This window comes from Mytilus galloprovincialis, chromosome 1 (assembly GCF_965363235.1).
Source record: "Mytilus galloprovincialis chromosome 1, xbMytGall1.hap1.1, whole genome shotgun sequence".
Lineage (NCBI taxonomy): Eukaryota > Metazoa > Mollusca > Bivalvia > Mytilida > Mytilidae > Mytilus > Mytilus galloprovincialis.
In genome coordinates, this window is record NC_134838.1 from 67,684,213 (window position 1) to 67,691,397 (window position 7,185).

General features: G+C 31.5%; 1 long non-coding RNA gene across 1 annotated transcript; it reads right to left on the minus strand.

Moving 5' to 3' along the window:
* Positions 1-2,613: 2,613 nt before the first annotated feature.
* LOC143082245 (uncharacterized) lies at positions 2,614-4,893 on the minus strand. Its single transcript, XR_012980323.1, has 2 exons — positions 4,362-4,893; positions 2,614-2,863 (listed from the first exon to the last, which is right to left on the minus strand). It is a non-coding gene; the product is annotated as an uncharacterized LOC143082245 (long non-coding RNA).
* Positions 4,894-7,185: the final 2,292 nt, after the last annotated feature.

Genomic DNA, 7,185 nt, shown 5'->3' on the forward strand with positions numbered 1-7,185 from the left:
AAAAGGATTGAGCAACAGGCACAGCCTATAAAAGCTCTCTCCATATTACATGTTCAAGGTATAATTCAATTATAACAACTGTATTTAAAATAATGCAATATAGTGGAATATGCATGCTACTTATGAGCACACACGAGAAAATAAATGTTTACAGTGTTACTTACTAAATGCAAAGCGTATTTAAGTATATATAGGCAATTACTCATCATATATTCAAGAACCTTGAAACATGCAAATATCCTTTATAAGTCATTAGAAATATATATATATATATATATGGCTTGAAAGAGACACTAAGCTTGCTTAGTGGATAAAATGAATTAATGTTTAAGTGGAGAAGAAAAAAGAAAACTAAATGAAGCAAAAAATAAGTAAGTTTTAAACAAAACCATGAGTGTCACTGATATATTTATGAACAGATTTAAAAATAGCAATATTCATATCATATGAAAATAATCTGTTTCCAAAAAGTAATAATTCAATATTTATATCAACATTGTCCGCAATGGAGTTAATGGAATCAAGAAGGATCTGTCTTACATCATTGTACTTAGGGCAAATGAAAAAGAAATGTTTGTTATCCTCAACAGGGTGATTACAGTTTACACAAACAGTGTTCTCTGATAAGAACTGGTTAAACAGATGAGATTTTAGGTTGCTAGCATTATTTCTGAGTTGACAATGACTTATATTAAGTTTCCTTATCCCATAGTTGAAAGGTTTAAATATATCATCAGTCCTATAAAACTTTTCCAGTCCGCTTCTAAATATACCCAAACTTGGGGATTTTTGTAAACTCAAAGGAAGACTATTCCAAAGTCTTATAGTGGAAGGAATGAAACTATTAAAATAAGAGCTAGTTCTAGCAAGAGGCGGATGAAAAGTGTTATTTTCATTCCTCAAAGTATAAGGGGTTTGTCTGGGAAGATATGGCTGGACTAACTCATATAAGTATGCAGGTGTCATCCCATTTAATATTTTATAGAATAGTATAAGCTTATGTTTATTACGTCTATTCTCCAGAGTTTCTAAACCTAATTCAATATAAAGTTTTTGTCTGGAGGAATTACGTCGTAAGCCTGTAATAATTCTAGGGGCTTCTATCTGAATACTTTCAAGAAGCTCAGACTCGTGCTGGGAACAATTGCCCCATACAACATCACCATACTCTAATATAGGTCTAATAAAAGCATAATAAATACGTATAAGTGAACTCCTATCTAATAAATATTTAACTTGACGAAGCACAGATAGACGAGAGCATGCTTTTTTATAAATAATATCAATATGCGAGTTCCATGAAGCTGATGACTGAAATGTTATCCCAAGATGACAGTGAATATTTATTTTCTCAACCTCTTCCCCGTTTATTCCAAAAAATACAGGTGGGTGTTCCCTTTCCCTTCTAGTAAATACAATATTTTTAGTTTTCTTAGAGTTAAATTGAACTGCCCATGATTTTGCCCAATTTGAGATAACATCCAAGTCATCAGTCAAAGAAGCAGCTGCTACAGCAGGATCATCATCTACTATAACAAATAAGGAGGTGTCATCTGCAAAAAGTCTAATATCATTAGAAATGTCATTTACTATATCATTTATATAAATGAGAAACAGAAAGGGTCCTAAAACTGATCCCTGGGGAACACCTGCATGTATACTTCTTAGGGTTGACGAAAAACCTTCTGAAACGACCTTTTGTTGACGATCTGAAAGATAACTCTCTATCCAAGATAAGAGCTGATCGTTTATGCCAGATTGTTTAAGTTTAAATAAAAGTCCTTTATGCCAAACTTTATCAAAAGCTCTAGATACATCACAAAATACAAACCTTACATCCCTCCCACTATCCATATTACTAATAATTTTATGATATATTTCAATTAACTGATTAACAGTAGAGTCACCTGGCTGGAAACCAGATTGAAACTTTGACAAAAGGTTATTACTTCTCATATAATTATACAAATGTTTAAATAGAACTTTTTCCATAATCTTACAAACAATACTAGTAACAGATATTGGACGATAGTTTAGAGCTGAATGTGGACTACCTTTTCCTTTAAAAATAGGATTAACATGTGCAATTTTCCATAACAGTGGAACCTGTTTAACTGATAGAGACATATTAAATAACTTAGTTAATGGTTTAGAAATAAAGCTAGCAACCTCTTTTAAAATTCTAGGACTGATACCGTCAGGTCCAGCAGGTTTGTTAACATTCAAGATTTTTAATTGATCTAAAATTTCTTTCTCAGTGATGACAAATTTATTTAAATGACATGGAGGAGGCTCTTTATTATCAGGAATTTCTGGTTCTGTATCAATATTAGCTATATTAGCAAAATGATTGTTCAGGATCTCTGATTTGTCCAATGGATGAATAAAAATTTGGCCATTATGTTCCAAAAAAGGGGGAGAATCTCTATTTTTAGTAAAATTTGATACAGACTTGGCAATGCGCCACCATTTACCAGGAGGAATATTTTTGTCAATAAGTTGAGATGTCAGTTTGCACTTATAATCTTCTTTTGCCTTTCTAACTAAGCTAATAATTTCATTACGAATTTCTCTAAATTTTTTCCAGTGATCTGGATTATTTGAAGTTTTCGCTTTGTGGTGAATTCTATTACGATGTCTTATCTTGTTTCTTATTAGGTTGTTCATAAAAGGTTTATCATTTGGTCTTACTGTAATAGTTTTAGTAGGTATATATCTATTTACAGTACTTTCAAATGTTCTGACAAAGTTCATATAAACATCATTTATATTATTTGAATTAAAAATAACATCATCCCAGTCAGTATCGTTCAACTGGTTTTTAAGACCTTCATAATCTGCACGCTTAAAATCACGAATTTGTCTTTTAAACGAGTGTTGTTTAAAAGTTTTAAATAAAATTTCGACTGAAACAGGAGAATGAGAACTGCATATCGGTGTAAGAACAGTTACTGATTTAATTAAGTTCTTGCGATTAGTCACACATAAATCAATACAAGTTCCAGTTTTGGTTGTAAAGTTGGTAGGCTCCCAAACAACATTTTCTAAGTTTAAACGGTTAAGTAACTTTTTAAAAGAGTTACTTGTGTTTGACATCATATCGCAATTGAAATCACCACAAAGGAAAATTGGCAAATTACAATCAAGTGCTTTATCAACTGACTCATTAAATAGTTCCCATATATTAGAATTTGAGTTTGGAGGCCGGTATAAAACACCAACTAAAAAATTTTCATCACTATAATTCCTCACTTCAACCCAAAGCAACTCAAGATTGCTTACAGATATGTCATTCTGTATAATAAAATGTAGAATATTTTTCACATAAATGGTCACACCTCCACCATGTCTATTTCTATCTAACCTAATAGGCTTATGAAACCCATTTAATTTAATTTGGTCATCAGTAATTGACTTGTCAAGATGAGATTCTGATATACAAATAATGTCATAATCATGTAGTTCATTGTTAATGAGATCTAACTTAGGAAGTAAACTACACACATTATTGTGTACTATTTTCAAATTCTTTTTGTTACTCTGATCTGGACCTGGATTTTGCTCAATTCCAGCAACCAGTAGCAAAAACTGTATAATTCTACTGAGGATAAAAACATTTTTAATGATTATAGGGAGGATTATGTAGTGATTAATATTATAGTTTACAAAGTTACAGATTAATGTTAAAAACATTGATCAGTCAAAACTATCAAAACTTATGATGAATATATAGTGAAACATAAGCACATGATGTACACTTTGGACAGACCTTCGAAACCAAAAGCCGGCATATGCATTGATTAACAGGACACTCAAAACTAGACGAGATAAAGTACAAAACAAAACATACATGTACATAACATATATACAAAAAGAAAACATTGATAAATAACAAATGTTAACGATATCAATTATCACTTATATTGTGATACTGTAATACTATTGAAAAAAAAAATATATAGCAAGGTCTGTGTTCATGCAATAATCTTTATTTTAGAGTTACAAAGATGTTGGCAGTAATTGTAAATTGTGAGACTGTGAAACATTGTGAAATGTAGAAAACAAAACAAATCAAAATAAATAAGTAAAAGTAGGATAATATTTAGCTTGCATTTCAGACAAAAACTGAATAGTGCGCAGTGATACTAACTAGATTAATCAATAGAATATGCTAGACAAAAAATAGTAAACTTGACTTAAATTTCATTTATCAGTGTAGAAGTGAAACACATATTAAATTCTCTGTGTTTTGGATTCTGGTAATACTATTGTTATGAGAATAAATGTGTGGGACAAGCTTTACTATTGTAACCATTTGCCAGTTGTTTTTTTGTGTAAATCTCATGTGTAAAACTAGTTACCAATGGATATAATAATAAAATATATATGTTTACAAATCTGCAAGCAAACCGGAAATAGGAGTTTTTATAAAATTAAACCAAATACGTAGGAAACATGTATTTTCCGGAAAATAAGTATGAAATACAAATAGTTGATTGGTATGAGAGAAAAAGAGACAGAATGTCAACCCTATGTTCACATTTGTGTTATAAAGAAAGAATTATGATAAATGAACAGGAATAATATAAAAATACATATTTGGAACAAATATTGAAAGCATGTTATAGTTCAAAGTGATTTACACACATTTTATTTTTTCAGTTTTTTGGCTATGTCGTCAAATATTTCGAACCGATGTCTAGTTCCTTCCTCGTCAGATCCATATACATGACCATTAAAATACCACGAGCTTATAATATTGTCATGTTGGTACAGTCTATTTAGGAGACCCTGGTTGAGTTTTGTAATATCATCACCAATTCTAACTTTGAGTGCTCCGTTTATACTCTTTTTCTTACGCAGGAGTGAAATTTTGGTATCCATTCTAAGAAATTTTATGAGAATTGGTCTTGGACTCCCTTCTTTCCCTGGTATTCTATGCATTGCAACAATTTCTGACGGGTTGATATCTAATTTGACTTTGTTTTTTAGTTCATTAAGAAGAGAATGTGGTAGGTCTTCATTTCGAATTTCTGGCAATTGGTATATTTTCACATTTTTCTTACGTGAGTATTGTTCGTTCCAGTTACCAAGCCGAACACTTTCAGTTGCTTTCCTGTTGTTTTCATCAACGACATCCCTCATTTTTCTAAGATCAGAATGCAGACTAGCATTTTTTTCAAGCAGATTCCCATTTTCAAACTCAATAGTGCTTAATTTGTCATGTAGATGAGATATTTTGGAATCGTAATTGGTTTTTAATTTATCAACTTCTGACTTGACTTCCGTCATTATCTCTTTTTTAATTTTGTTTGAACAATTGAAGGTTCTGAAATGGTAGGGGTACTTTGATAGAGGACATAGAGATGGGTTAATAATAGGCAACAGTCATAAACGGCTGGAAAAAAAACCAAATCCGGGTTTCAAACTAAAACCGAGGGAAACTCAAAGTTTTTTGTATCATTTGACGTCTGTTGTCGATAGCAATCGTTTCCAAAGAAGCTGTTAAAGCAACAACCAAATAGTAGATTGACGTTTCTGCGAGGACTTCCTGTTTTCGTTCTTGTCAGATGAAAAAGTTGATCACTCGATTCTAGTTCAAAATTGAGATTCAATTTTGTATTTGTAGAGAGTAATGGTGCGAATTCTGACTGTGTGTCATATGAACCAACAAAATTTATTTATAGAACATGTCCTACAAGCAGAAAATGTGTTTGTGAAAGGGTAAGTTTAGATAAGCCTCTAAAGTGTTACCGGCCGCGCGCGATGTGATAGACAGTTCGACATAAAAAGACAAGTTGAAAATTGCATTACAGTACTGTAATTGTCTTAATGCGTATATATATGTTCACCCTAAAAGGTGTAGAAACAATAGATTTGGAAAATACACTTACATGTACATAATTTATTACCGTATAGCGCTAAATTAGTTAACTAATTAAAATATTTTGTTCTTGATTGAAACACCGAGATTTCCTTTTTTGTTAAACAGTTATAGGAGGATATTCGAATCTGAATTTTGCTGTATATCAAGTTTGAACATCGATTATAATGAATAATTATAGACACGACATTGAGTACATATACCAGGAGAAAACATAATACAAAAATGTACAATGCAGTATAATTTACGGTTTTATATTGCATTCATTCGAAAATGGAGCTTTTGTAATTAATCCTGCAATGGTTTTTATGGAAACCCAACATACTTTGTAACAAGGATTTTCGAAACATAGAAAATATTTACTTGTGTGTCCATTTTTTACTACGGTAAAAAATTGAAAACAACACGTTTAATAATTTCTTGCGTCCGATGCGCTTTTCTGGATTTACCTTCACCAGGAACGCTCAAAGCCAAACATTTAAAATCTGAAGATGTATAAGTACCGAAACCGTTAAAGAGCTATATGTCAAAAATACCTAAAATAAATAACCAAATTCATCTAAAGCCAACTTTGCCTGAGGGAGTTGAAACCTTAGTTTCCTAATAATTTCAAAATTTATAAACGGACAATTTTAGTTAAGTTTGTATAACCGTATATTGTTTAGAAAAGTGTTAGTTCATGTCTTTAAAACGACCAGCGCGGCACATCTAGTTTTAATCGTAAGACAGGGTGTCGTGAGAAAACAATTTAAAAAAGATGTATCTACTCTATTTCAAAATAACAAGCATTTTAAAAGACGTTACGTAACTGATTGATTATTAATAACGGTACTATAAAGGCTAAAAAAGAAAAGAAGGTAAAGGTCGTCGTCCGTGAGATATAAACCAATTACAATTATGTCTCTATACTTTTTGCACATTTCACTTTGGCATTTTTGTCGTTGATAAACTAGGGCTTTTTGCAAGATTTTCAAAAATGACTTTTTATATTACATGTAATGGGATTTGTCAATGAAAAGTAGGCGTGAGCGGTAAAATCTTCGATCGCAATACATAGATAAAACCAGAGGATTCCGAATATTTGACAATAGTTAATTTGAAAACGAGATAAGCGAACAATCCTCAAAGTTGGTATGATATTCCAAGGCTTGTATGTCCTATCATGATTTCCCTGATAGCGGAATGCTGCTCACAATGATGTTATTAAACCAAGAGTTCCATATAGTGCAGTTGAAATCATCTCTTCGGGAGTTTTTCAAACTTAATTACGAGTTGATTGACTGTTATGGAATATGCGTTTC